This window comes from Oncorhynchus kisutch, linkage group LG27 (genome assembly GCF_002021735.2).
Source record: "Oncorhynchus kisutch isolate 150728-3 linkage group LG27, Okis_V2, whole genome shotgun sequence".
Classification (NCBI taxonomy): Eukaryota; Metazoa; Chordata; class Actinopteri; order Salmoniformes; family Salmonidae; genus Oncorhynchus; species Oncorhynchus kisutch.
This window is the reverse complement of record NC_034200.2, coordinates 8,868,300-8,883,179: the sequence shown is the minus strand read 5'-3', so window position 1 is coordinate 8,883,179 and position 14,880 is coordinate 8,868,300.

Below are 14,880 nucleotides of genomic sequence, written 5' to 3'. Positions count from 1 at the left end.
ATAAGGTTTAATATTGTTCCAGTGGACATTTACTGTTGAGCCTTTAGATAACACTGAAACTATTGTTTGTATAGCTGTGTATGCATGGGCTTGGTCTCATGAGTAGAAGGTAATGCCGTATGCTGGACTTCGGGCTTAATAAAATAACTTGGACCCTTTTCTATTTTGCAGAACTCATGAGAGACATCAGTTGTATTTGTGATGTTTGATCTTTGACTTCTGTCTACAGCTGTATTGTAATTAAAATTATTATCATTCATAAGTGCACTTTTTGAGGGTTCCTTATTTGTTAAGCAAAAACAGAGCACAGAAAAATGGAACCAACACTCTAAAATGATCCGCCACAATTGTTGCAACCCCTATTACTAGCCTGTTCAACCTCTCTTTCATATCGTCTGAGATCCCCAAAGATTGGAATACCCTCTTCAAAGGGCTCCAGACCCAAACTGTTACAGACCTATATCTATCCTACACTCTGCCTTTCTAAAGTCTTTGAAAGCCAAACAAACAAATCACCCGACCATTTCGAATCCCACCGTACCTTCTCCACTATGCAATCTGGTTTCCGAGCTGGTCATGGGTGCACCTCAGCCACGCTCAAGGTCCTAAACGATATCATAACCGTCATCGATAAGAGACAATACTGTGCAGCTGTATTCATCGACCTGGCCAAGGCTTTCAACTCTGTCAATCACCACATTCTTATCGGCAGACTCAACAGCCTTGGTTTCTCAAATGACTGCCTCGCCTGGTTCACCAACTGCTTCTCAGACAGAGTTCAATGTGTCAAATTGGAGGGACTGTTGTCCGGAAATCTGGCAATCTCTATGGGGGTGCCACATTGTTCAATTCTCGGGCCGACTCTTTTCACTGCATACATCAATGATGTCGCTCTTGCTGCTGGTGATTCTCTGATCCACCTCTACACAGACGACACCATTCTGTATACTTCTGGCCCTTCTTTGGACACTGTGTTAACTAACCTCCAGACGAGCTTTAATGCCATCCTTCCGTGGCCTCCAGCTGCTCTTAAATGCAAGTAGAACTAAATGCATGCTTTTCAACTGATCGCTACCTGTACCTGCCCACCAGTCCAGCATCACTACTCTGGACGGTTCTGACTTAGAATATGTGGACAACTACAAATACCTAGGTGTCTGGTTAGATTGTAAACTCTCCTTTCCAGACTCACATTAAGCATCTCCAATCCAAAATTAAATCTAGAATCGGATTCCTATTTCGCAACAAAGCATTCTTCACTCGTGCTGCCAAACATACCCTCGTAAAACGGACTATCCTACCGATCCTTGACTTCGGCAATGTCATTTACAAAATAGCTTCCAACACTCTACTCAGCAAATTGGATGCAGTCTAGCACAGTGCCATCCATTTTGTCACCAAAGCCCCATACTACCCACCACTGAGACCTGTATGGTCTCGTTGGCTGGCCCTCGCTTCATGTTCGTCGCCAAACCCACTGGCCCCAGGTCATCTATAAGTCTTTGCTAGGTAAAGCCCCGCCTTATCTCAACTCACTGGTCACCATAGCAGCACCTAAATGTAGCACACGCTCCAGCAGGTATATTTCCCTGGTCACCCCCAAAGCGAGTTCCTCGTTTGGCTGCCTTTCTTTCCAGTTCTCTGCTGCCAATGACTGGAACGAACTGCAAAAATCACTGAAGCTGGAGACTCATATCTCCCTCTCTAACTTTAAGCAACAGCTGTCAGAGCAGCTCACAGATCACTGCACCTGTACATAGCCCATCTGTAAATAGCCCGTCCAATTACCTCATCCCCATACTGTTATTTTAATTTTTGTTGCTTCTTTTGCACCCCAGTATCTCTACTTGCACATTCATCTTTTGCACATCTATCACTCCAGCGTTTAATTGCTAAATTGTAATTATTTCGCCACCAGGGCCTATTTATTGCCTTACCTCCCTTATCTTACCTCATTTGCACACACTGTATATAGACTTTTCTATTGTGTTATTGACTGTATGTTTGTTTATTCCATTTGTAACTTTGTGTTGTTTGTGTTGCACTGCTTTGCTTTATCTTGGCCAGGTTGCAGTTGTAAATGAGAACTTGTTCTCAACTGGCCTACCTGGTTAAATAAAGGTGAAATAAAAAAATAGAAGGCCATCCTCGGGAGTCGCCGCTTCACTGTTGACGTTGAGACTGGTGTTGTACCAGCTCTTCAGTTTCGTGGCAATTTTTCGCATGGAATAGCTTTAATTTCTCAGAACAAGAATAGACTGATGAGTTTCAGAAGAAAGTCTTTGTTTCTGGCCATTTTGAGCCTGTAATCAAACCCACAAATGCTGATGCTCCAAATACTCAACTAGTCTAAAGAAGGACAGTTTTATTGCTTCTTTATTCAGAACAACAGTTTTCAGCTGTGCTAACAGAATTGCAAAATGTTTTTCTAATGATCAATTAGTCTTTTAAAATTGTAAACTTGGATTAGCTAACACAACATTCCATTGGAGCACAGGAGTGATGGTTGCTGATAATGGGCCTCTGTACGCCTATGTAGATATTACATTTTAAAAATCTGCAGTTTCCAGGTAGAATAGTCATTTACAACATTAACAATGCCAAGAGTGTACAAAGCTGTCATCAAGGTGGCTATTTGAAGAATCTCAAATATAAAATATATTTTGATTGGTTTTTTGGTTACTACATGATTCCATATGTCATTTCATAGTTGTGATGTCTTCACTAGTATTCTACAATGTAGAAAATAGTACAAATAAAGAAAAACCCTTGAATAAGTAGGTGTTCTAAAACTTTTGCCCAGTAGTGTATATATATATATATATATCCATTGATTCTTGAAGAATATAACTTATGCCTCATGAACTGTCACAGTCCATGAGAACCCAAAATATATACTTGTTTATCTCCAATGTTTGTAAATATTGTAATTGTAAACAAACACTGTATAGCCTCATAACATGGTTAAAACAATCGTTTTGATATCATGGATGGTCAGTCCTTGCATCCATAGCTCCGTTTACATATCTGAGAGTGTTAACATTTCTCCATGCCCATCCCTCAGCTTTTTACAAAAAAAAGGTGGGCGGCGGTTTTGTTATTGTTTCTGTTTCATCTGTGGATTTGCCCTTTAAACAGCTGCATATTATCAAGATGTCAAAGTATCACCAACAATAAGGTAAACAACAGGCCTAAATAAAATGCAGCATATGGCATTCATTTTCCACATGTAAATATAACTTTTCAGTAGAGCTCAAAGCATGCTATTCCATAAGCGGCAGCATTTATTTTTAGTCCTTAGTTTTGGGGTTATGCTCAGGTAAAAATATTTGGTTAATCTATTCTTCCATATTTGGCAATTTGGCAAATCTGGGCTGCCGAGTGGCGCAGTGGTCTAAGGCACTGCATCTCAGTGCTAGAAGTATCACTACAGATCCTGGTTCAATTCCAGGTTGTATCACAACGGGCCGTGATTGGGAGTCACATAGGGCGGCGCACAATTAGCCCAGCGTTGTCTGGGGTAGGCCGTCGTTGTAAATAAGAATTTGTTCTTAACTGACTTGCCTAGTTAAACAAAGGTTAAATAACAAAAAAATATATATATTTCCAAGTCCTATTTTTGAAGATCAAGGGGTATAACATTTATTGGAATGACTGGAATTCTGATAGACTTTGGTTTTTAATGGAAAGATATAATTGAATCATATTATTATATGTAGTAGAAAGCGATGGGATAGAAGAAGCCTACATAACCAACCCATAAAGTTAAATTTAACATCCAAATATGGCCATCTATGTAAATTTTTACATTGATTTATTCTGTAATTGATGTTGTTCAATTAGTAACATACATTTTTGTCTTCTTCTAATGCCTTTTAAGTGGACAGTAAGCTAAAAGTAAGTGAATGTAATCAGATTACGCTACTGAGTTTGGTTAATCCCAAAATGACGTTACTGATTATAATTTTGGACAGATAACTAGTAACTGTAACGGATTACATTTAGATAGTACAGCAGCAAGAAGAAGAATGTGAACCCTTTGGAATTTGGATTTTGGAATTTGTGAACCCTCTGGATTTCTGCATAAATTGGATTTACAATTTTATCTGACCTTCATTTAAGTCACAACAATAGACAAACATAGTGTGCTTAAACTAACAACACACAAATTACTGCATTGTTCTTGTCTATATTGAATACATAATTTAAACATTCACAGTGTAGATTGGAAAAAGTATGTGAACCCCAAGGCTAATGACTTCTCCAAAAGCTAATTGGAGTCAGGAGTCAGCTAACCTGGACTCCAATCAATGAGATGAGATTGGAGATGTTGGTTAGAGCTGCCTTGCCCTATCAAAAACATTCACAACAATTGAGTTTGCTATTCACAAGAAGCATTGCCTGAAGTGAACCATGCCTCGAACAAAAGAGATCTCAGAAGACCTAAGAATAAGTATTGTTGACTTGCATAAAGCTGGAAAGGGTTACAAAAGTATCTCTAAAAGCCTTCATCAGTCCATGGTAAGACAAATTGTCTATAAATGGAGAAAGTTCACCACTGTTGCTACTCTCCCTAGGAGTGGCCATTATGCAAAGAGGACTGCAAGAGCACAGTACAGAATGATCAATGAGGTTAAGAAGAATCCTAGTGTTGGCTACAGAAATCTCTAGAGCATGCTAACATCTCTGTTGACGCGTCTAAGATACGTAAAGCACTAAACAAGAATGATGTTCATGGGAGGACACCACGGAAGAAGCCACTGCTGTCCAAAAAAAAACATTGCTGCACGTCTGAAGTTTGCAAAAGTGCACCTGGATGTTCCACAGCGTAACTGGCATAATTTTCTGTGGACAGTTTAAATTATAGTTGAGTTGTTTGGAAGGAACACACAACACTATGTGTGGAGAGAAAAAAAGGCACAACACCAACATCAAAACCTCATCCCAACTGTAAAGTATGGTGGAGAGAGCATCATGGTTTGGGGCTGCTTTGCTGCCTCATGGCCTGGACAGCTTGCTATCATCAACAGAAAAATGAATTCCCAAGTTTATCAAGACATTTAGCAGGAGAATGTTAGGCTATCTGTCCGCCAATTGAAGCTCAACAGAAGGTGGATGATACAACAGGGCAACGACCCAAAACACAGAAGTAAATCAACAACAGAATGGCTTCAACAGAAGAAAATACGCCTTCTGGAGTGGCCCAGTCAGAGTCCTGACCTCAACCCGATTAAGATGCTGTGGCATGACCTCAAGTGAGCAGTTCACACCACACTTACCAATAATATTGCTAAACTTAAACAGTTGTGTAAAGAGGAATGGTCAAAATTTCCTCTTGACCATTGTGCAGGTCTGATCCGCAACTACAGAAAACATTTGGTTGAGGTTATTGCTGCCAAAGGAAAATGTGAATGCACTGTGAATCTTTACACGGTGTGTTCAATAAAGACATTAAATCATATAACTGTTTGTGTGTTATTAGTTTAAGCAGACTGTGTTTGTCTATTGTTGTGACCTAGATGAAGATCAGATCTAATTTTATGACCAATTTATGCAGAAATCAAGGAATTTCCAAAAGGGTTCACATAATTTTTCTTGCCACTGTAACCTACCCAACCCTGATAAAGACCATGCAAGTTTATGTAGCTGTATTGTATATGTGCAGCTTGGAGGGTGAAAGCGACCATAACAGTAACGATTCATGTGGAATAAGAATTAAGCAATCACTGCAAGGCCTTTGGCTTGAATGGGTTAGCACAATGCCAGCTCTCCAGTCCAAGGATCAAAACCTTGTCCTTTGTCATAATGTTTGCAATATAAACTATTTTCAGGAGAGAAGCTATGTGGGGACACTGTGTTCTTTCCACTGACACACTGTGTGTGTGTGTGTGTGTGTGTGTGTGTGTGTGTGTGTGTGTGTGTGTGTGTGTGTGTGTGTGTGTGTGTGTGTGTGTGTGTGTGTGTGTGTGTGTGTGTGTGTGATTGCTGAGAGTTTGTGTTTCTATTGAGCTCAGACTGAACTCAACCCCATCCATCTGATAAATATTTATCATGGAACACTGTCTCTGAGTAAAGAGAGAGAAATTGAGGAAAGAGAAGAGGGAGATAGGAAAGAGGAAGAGAGGAGAAGGATGGAAGAGGAGAGGATGAAAGGAAAGACAGAAACGATCATGATGTCAGGGATGAATAAGAGAAGAGGATTGAATAATGAAAGAGGAGGAAAAGGAAGAGAGGGACAGGAAGAAGGCAGAGAAGAGGTGGAAGAAGTGAAGAAGGAGACGGAGATGGGGAGGTAGAATAAGAAGCAGTAGCGGTGCATGGGTAAAATCACTGGGGAAACCAATCCAGAAAAAAAGCCATATTACAACCTATGTGTTGTGATAATTGTGTTGTTGGCTCTATAGCAAAAACCAGCAATTGTAATCTGTTACATTACCAGCAAAAATATTGTAGTCAGATTACAGATTCTTTTGAAAAACTAGATGATTTCATCGAGGTTTACTTTTACATTCAGAAAGGGTATTTTTGCGAAAAAACAATCTTTGACACTTCTCTATTTTCTCAATGACATTCAAATCAGCATTGGAAAAAAGGTGCAAATTTATGTTTGTTCCACCTGAACGAGTCTGACCACAGCTCAGAGACCACTATGATGAAATATGTTTGATGGATTGCGAGAACAGAGCAGAAATAGGCTTTTGTAGGCTACAGTCCAAACTATGTCTTCCAATAGTGCGACTGCTGTCGGCATCCAAAGATTATCCAACTTGAATAAACGCTTGGAGGTAAGGATGTCAGCAGTGATTTAGTACAGACATCACTTATTATTGATATCTACATAGCGCATTGATGTGAATCACACTGCTGCTCTCTCATTTCACAATTTGTACCTTACAGATTGTGGTTGTTGTGGATGGCTATTCACAAATCTAAGTGTATTTGAACCAAATAATGGTTGAATTCAAGAAATTTAAGCTGTCTATCAATCATTGTTTTTGAAACCAGTGGACAGCCAGTGAAAAATGCGCTCTTGCAACAGCTGCACATTGCAGATCCCAGCCCATGGAATAAAAGTGTGGCTTTTATTGCTCAATCATGCTGATAAATTTTAAAAATCCATAGGCCTACTGGACACATGCTCAAACTTGTACACGTTTGATAGACTTAACGTGGCAATCTGTAGTTGCTACATCCATTTTTTGGATATACATTGATTCCTGAACAGTATAACTTATAAATGCCTCAAATGTCACACTTCATGAGAACCCAAAATATCAACTTGTTTTACTCCAATGTTTGTAAACATTGTAAATGTAAACAAGCACTGTATAGCCTCATAACATGGTTAAAACAATAATTTTGTTATCATGGATGGTCAGTCCTTGCATACATAGCTCTCTCGCTCTATTAGTCTTGAGAGTGGTTACATTTCTCCAGGCCGATCCCTCAGCTTTTTACCGATACAGAGGCGGGGCAACCATTTTGTTATTGTTTCATCTGTGGATTTGCCCTTTAAATGATCAAGATATCAAAGTGTCACCAACAAAAAAAGTAAACAATAGGCCTATTGCAAATGCAGCATATGGTATTCATTTTCCACATGTTAATAGCACTTTTCAGTAGTGCTCAAAACATGCATTTCCATGAGTGCAGCATTTATTTTTCAACTCGATTCCATACGCCCAATCAGTCCTCCATGACAACAAAATCATAAACAGCAGAGTAAGGCTGGCTAACAAGTCCTTAGTTTTGGGGTCATGCTCAGGTAAAACAATTTGGCTAATCTATACTTCCATATTTCTAAGTCCTATTCTTGAAGATCTCAGGGGACTGGAATTCTGATAGACTTTGGTTATTAATGTAAAGAGAAAATATAATCATATTATTATATGTAGTAGAAAGCGATGGGTTAGAAGAAGCCTACATAACCATCCCATAAAGCTCAATTTAACATCCAAATTGTAACGTGTGTTGTTCATCATAATTATTAAATGAGAACAAGCAACAAAATAACAAAGTGAAACCAAAACGAACGTACTGTTCCGTAGGCTACAAGAGCTGTACAAAAACAAGATCCCACAACATAGGTGTGAAAAAGGCTACCTAAGTATGATTCCCAATCAGAGACAACGATAGACAGCTGCCTCTGATTGGGAACCACACTCGGCCAAACACAAAGAAATACAAAACATAGAATGCCCACCCCACATCACACCCTGACCTCACCAAATAGAGAAATAAAACGTCTCTCTAAGGTCAGGGCGTGACACAAATATGGCCAGCCATGTAAACTTTAACATGGACTTATCCTGCAACAGATGTCGTTCAATTGGTAACATACATTTTTGTCTTCTTCTAATGCCTCTTAAGGGGAAAGTAATCTAAAATTAAGGGAATGTAATCAGTTGACGCTACTGAGTTTGGGTAATCCCAAAATGATGTTACTGAATACAATTTTGGACTGGTAACTAATAACTGTAACGGATTACATTTAGAAAATAACCTACCCAAACCTGCATGAAACAAACAGTTACATGACCTACAGCATGGTCAAGAAGCAAAGAAAACAGGAGCTGCCAGCACTATTCCAGCACAATTTCAACCTCAAAATTTCAACATCTTCTAATCACCTCTGCTTAGTCTAATACAGTGACAAAAGACACCAAAAAAAGTCCAATCAACTCAAGCTAAATATGACATGGCTGTCCATGGTTCTGATTTCTGTCCGTCCGCGCCCATGTGCGTGCGTGCAAGTAGTAAAAACATGTTGACTCACCCTACTTGTAGAGAAATGCCAATGCCATCCTCTTTCATAATGCCTAAATGGTTTCTGACTCAATTTTAGCTAGCTAGCCACTGAAGGACAACAACACAACAAGATGCAACAATTAAACAAATGTTTAGTTAATAATGAGGTTTGGCTTGTGATGTGATTGGTCTGAAGCCAAATCCAAACTGTCTTCCCCCGACACAATCCTGTCTCAAAGTTCAACGGACAATTCCTTCGACCTCATGGCTTGGTTTTTGCGCTGACATACACTGTCAACTGTGGGACCTTGCATAGACAGGTGTGTGCCTGTCCAAATCATGTCCAATCAATTGAATTTACTACAGGTGGACTCCAGTCATGCTGTGGAAACATCTCAAGGATTGATCAATGGAAACAGGATGCACCTGAGTTCAAATAATTTGAGTCTCAAAGCAAATGGTCTGAATACTTAAATAAGATATTTCCTGGGATTTATTGAAAAGAAAATCAACAAATCTGTTTTTGCTTTGTCATTATGGGGTATTGTGTGTAGATTGATGAGGGGGGAAATAATTCAATCCACTTTAGAAAAAAGCTGTAACGTAACACAATTTGGAAATGCTTTTCCCAGTGAGATTCATTCAACCTCTTGCGAATTGAAGGAAATGTATGAAACGAAAGATAAATTATTTTGTATGTCTTTTTGTTTTTTTGTTGGTAAATTTTTTGTGGAAGCCTGGCTTCCCTTGGCAGCCATAAATACAAGCCACTGGCTTTTAATTATTAGTTGTCTTAGGCTATCTGGTTAAAATACTTGCTTGCTAGCCTAACTTCCTTTCATGGGCAACGATGCGCAAGGCCAGCTAGTTAACATTAGCATACTACAGAGGGTGCACTGCTTTGTTCGCTCAGATGCTTTCTCCAGTGAGATACAGTTGAAGTCGGAAGGTTACATACACTTAAATAGGAATAATTAAAACTCACTTTTGAATCACTCCACAAATTTCTTGTTAGCAAACTATAGTTTTGGCAAGTTGGTCATGACATCTACTTTGTGCATGACACAAGTCATTTTTCCAACAATTGTTTACAGACAGATTATTTCACTTATAATTCACTGTATCACAATTTCAGTTGGTCCGAAGTTTACATACACTAAGTTAACTGTGCCTTTAAACAGCTTGGAAAATTCCTGAAAAGGATGTCATGGCTTTAGAAGCTTCTGATGACTAATTGACAACGCTTGAGTCAATTGGAGGTGTACCTGTGGATGTATTTCAAGGTCTACCTTCAAACTCAGTGCCTCTTTGCTTGACATCATTGGAAAATCAAAAGAAATCAGCCAAGACCTCAGAAAAGAATTGTAGACCTCTACAAGTCTGGTTCATCCTTGGGAGCAATTTCCAAACGTCTGAAGGTACCACGTTCATCTGTACAAACAATAGTACGCAACTATATACACCATGGGACCACACAGCTCAGGAAAGAGACGCGCTCTGTCTCCTAGAGATGAACGTACTTTGGTGTGAAAAGTGCAAATCAATCCCAGAACAACAGCAAAGGACATTGTGAAGATGCTGGAGGAAACAGGTACAAAAGTATCTATGTCCACTGTAAAACGAGTCCTATATCAACATAACCTGAAAGGCCGCTCAGCAAGGAAGAAACCACTGCTCCAAAACTGCCATAAAAAGCCAGACTACGGTTTGCAACTGCACATGGGGACAAAGATTGCACTTTTTGGAGAAATGTCCTCTGGTCTGATGAAACAGAAAAAAGAACTGCTTGGTCATAATAACCTTCATTATGTTTGGAGGAAAAAGGCGAGACTTGCAAGCCGAAGAACACCATCCCAACCGTGAAGCATGGGGGTGGTAGCATCATGTTGTGGGGGTGCTTTGCTGCAGTAGGGACTGGTGCACTTCACAAAATAGATGGCATCATGAGGCAGGAAAATTATGTGGATATATTGAAGCAACATCTCAAGACATCAGTCAGCAAGTTAAAGCGTGGTTGCAAATGGGTCTTCCAAATGGACAATGACCCCAAGCATACTTCCAAAGTTGTGGCTTAAGGACAACAAAGTCAAGGTATTGGAGTGGCCATCACAAAGTGATCTCAATCCTATAGAATTTTGTGGGAAGAACTGAAAAAGCGTGTGCGAGCAAGGAGGCCTTACAAACCTGACTCAGTTACACCAGCTCTGTCAGGAGGAATGGGCCAAAATTCACCCAACTTATTGTGGGAAGCTTGTGGAAGGCTACCCAAAATGTTTGACCCAAGTTAAACAATTTAAAGGCAATGCTACCAAATACTAATTGAGTGTATGTAAACTTCTGACCCACTAGGAATGTGATGAAAGAAACAGAAGCATAAATAAATCATTCTCTCTCTACTATTTCTCTGGCATTTCACATTCTTAAAATTAATTTGTGATCCTAACTGACCTAAAACAGGAAATGTTTACTAGGATATTAAATGTCAGGAATTGTGAAAAACTGAGTTTAAATGTATTTGGCTAAGGAGTATGTAAACTTCCGACTTCAACTGTATATTCAGCCTCTTGCAAATTGAAGGAAATATAAGAAACACAGAGGTCATTTGTTTATTTTTTTCATGGTCAATTTTTGGGGGAAGCATGGTTTCCCTTGGCATCCATGAATACATTCCACCGGGAAGAAGAGAAGTAGGAGAAGAGCAGGTAGATGAACGAGAGGAAATTGTTTTCTGTGCTAGCTGACACACTGACCTAGTGGCACAACGAGTTTTACCCGGGCCAGATTACATCCCCACAGCAGAGGGAGGGAGCGAAGGATTAGAGGGGCTCTGAAAGAGGGATTACAGAATGAGAGAGAAGTGGGAGAGGGATTATACCCCCATGGACGACAGGATCCTGACATATTCTCTGTGGAAATAGTAGTCACCAGTCCTAGTCCTGATAGGCCATTGTCAACGCAAGATTTCATTCCTGATTTAAACTGATCAATCTCTCTCTTTTCTTTCTCTATACAGTATCTAGCTACGCATCACTTATCCATGTATGTAATCTTTGTTTTCCCTGTGTCTGTCCGTCAGTCCGTCTGTCGCTCTGTCTGTCTGCCAAATACATCTCCATCTGTTCTGTTTGGCTTGTTTCGCAGCTGCTGACAACATTCAAAACAACACTCCTGCCTTCTCTCTCTCGCTCTCTCTCTCTTTCTGTCCTTCTCTCTCTTTCTCTCTTTTCGCTCTCTTTGCATTTTTTCTCTGTGTATTTCAATTAAATTACATTTACGGCACTTTATTGGCATGGGAAACATGTTTATCTTGCCAAAGCAAGTGAAATAGATAATAAACAAAGTGAAAAAAGCAATAATAAATGTACAGTAATTCACAAAACATTCATTCCAAAATAATAAAGATATTTCAAATGTCATATTATGTCTATATACAGTGTAATGATGTGCAAATAATTAAAGTTCAAAAGGGAAAATAAATAAACATAAATATAGGTTGTATTTAAAATGGTGTTTATTCTTCACTGGTTTCCCTTTTCTTGTGGCAACAGGTTACAAATCTTACTGCTGTGATTGCGCACTGTGGTATTTCACCCAATATATATAGGAGTTTATCAAAATTTGATTTGCTTTCAAATTCTTTGTGGGTCTGTGTAATTTGAGGTAAATATGTGTCTCTAAAATTGTCATACATTTGGCAGGAGGTTAGGAAGTGCAGCTCAGTTTCCACCTCATTTTATGGGCAGTGTGCACATAGCCTGTCTTCTCTTGAGAGCCAGATCTGCCTTCGGTGGCCTTTCTCAATAGCAAAGCTATGCTCACTGAGTCTGTACATAGTCAAAGATTTCCTTAATTTTTGGTCAGTCACAGTGGTCAGGTATTCTGGGCCAAGGAGCATTCTAGTTTGCTCTGTTTTGTTTTTGTAAATTCTTTCCAATATGTCAAGTAATTATCTTTTTGTTTTGTCATGATTTGGTTGGGTCTAATTGTGTTGCTGTCCTGGGGCTCTGCGGGGTCCGTTTGTGTTTGTGAACAGAGCCCCAAGACCAGCTTGCATAGGGTGCTCTTTTCTAGGTTAATTTCTTTGTAGGTGATGGCTTTGTTATGAAAGGTTTGGGAATCACTTCTTTTTAGGTGGTTGTAGAATTTAATGTCTCTTTTCTGGATTTCGATAATTAGCGAGTATCGGCCTAATTCTGCTCTGCATGCATTATTTGGTGTTTTACTTTGTACACAGGGGACATTTTTGCAGAACTATGCATGCAGAGTCTTAATTTGGTGTTTGTCCCGTTTTGTGAATTCTTGGTTGGTGAGCAGACCCCAGACCTCACAACCATAAAGGGCAATGGGTTCTATAACTGATTCAAATATTTTTATCCAGATCCTAATTGGTATGTTGAATTTTATGTTCTTTTGAATGACATAGACGGCCCTTCTTGCCTTTTCTCTCTGATCGTTCACAGCTTTATGGAAGTTACCTGTGGCGCTGATGTTTTTTGTGTGCTCTAGGGCAACGGTGTCTAGATGGAATTTGTATTTGTGGTCCTGGCAACCTTTTTTGGAACATCATTATTTTTTACTTACTGAGATTGACTGTCAGGGCCCAGGTCTGACAGACTCTGTGCAGAAGATCTAGGTGCTGCTGTAGGGTCACTTTGGTTGAGGACAGAAGCACCAGATCAGCAAACAGTAGACATTTTACTTCAGATTCTAGTAGGGTGAGGCCGGGTGCTGCAGGCTGTTCTAGTGCCCTTGCCAATTCGTTTATAGATATGTTGAAGAGGGCTTTAGATGAGGCTTTAGATGCATCCCTGTCTGCCCCCCCCCCCCCCCCCTGCGCCCTGTGGAAAGAAATGTGTGTGTTTTTTTTGCCAATCTTAACCACACACTTGTTGTTTGTGTACATTGATTTTATAATGCAGTATGTTTTTCCACTAACATCACTTTCCATCAATTTGTATCGAAGACCCACATGCCAAATTGAGTCATAAGCTTTTTTGAAATCAACAAAGCATGAGAAGACTTTGTTTTGGTTTGTTTGTTTGTCAATTAGGGTATACAGGGTTTTTTCTCTCTCGCTCTCCTTGTCAACAGACTAGAGTAACATATTTGCATGCATGTCTCCCAGCTATGTTGGAGTCCTCCCTCCTTCCCTCCCTCTTTCCCTCCCTTTCTCCCTCCATCCTCTCCCCACTAGCCTGTTCTGTAGTTATGTAAGTCTTCAGCTCAGAGTGTCACCCCAGTTGTCAAGGGAGACAGAAAACAGAGTGGCTATGGAAGATGGACATGAGAGAGGGAGGATAGAGAGAAATGATACAGATGAGAGAAAGAAAAGAGAGATTTATGATTATACTATAATTATGTATTATCAGTCATTTAAATCAATTAAAAGGAGAAGGAAGACAGATGAGGCATAGACAGGTTGGTTGTTTAGCAACAAAACTAACCCATGCTCAACTATGGAGAAAACAGATGGGGTTGGCTTAGATTGTTGACAACATGTAAACTATATTTCCTCTCCAAATGTTTATTGAAAACATAAATACATTTGCACAATGAGCACTTGTTGTCTCTCAAATATATCGTTACAGTTGATGGTTAGATAGCTAGTACATTTTTGCTATACTAGCATAGACATGACAGTCAAAACACATCAAAATAAGACATGGTATCAATAACAAGATATGACGATATTGAGTGGTGTGTGGCTTCGGGCTCCACAAACCTATTGCGCAATCTGCCTTCTCCCGGTTTCATAACTAAACTGCCAGAGCCTTGCATGACAAAGCACAACCCCCCAAACAGCTCTCACACAGGAGAACTTCCCTGTGAATGGCATAAATCCGAAGTAATCATTGCAACACAAAGCTCTGAGTTTTTATTATCATAATGCCCATTGTTCTTCGATATGGCCTATCCACCTCAATACAAAGTGCATTAGAAAAAGGGTGTAATAGCCCATAGTGTTATGTCCATGCCTTGCAAAAAATATTGATTTGTGAAAAACTACCCCCAAAAACCGATATTTTCAAACCCACGTTACTCTAAATTAGAGTTAAAGCGTTAATTGTTGTTTGTTATTGCCAGTAGATCTGATTTTCCTTAGAACTCGATCCCGCGTACGCGCGGCCGCGA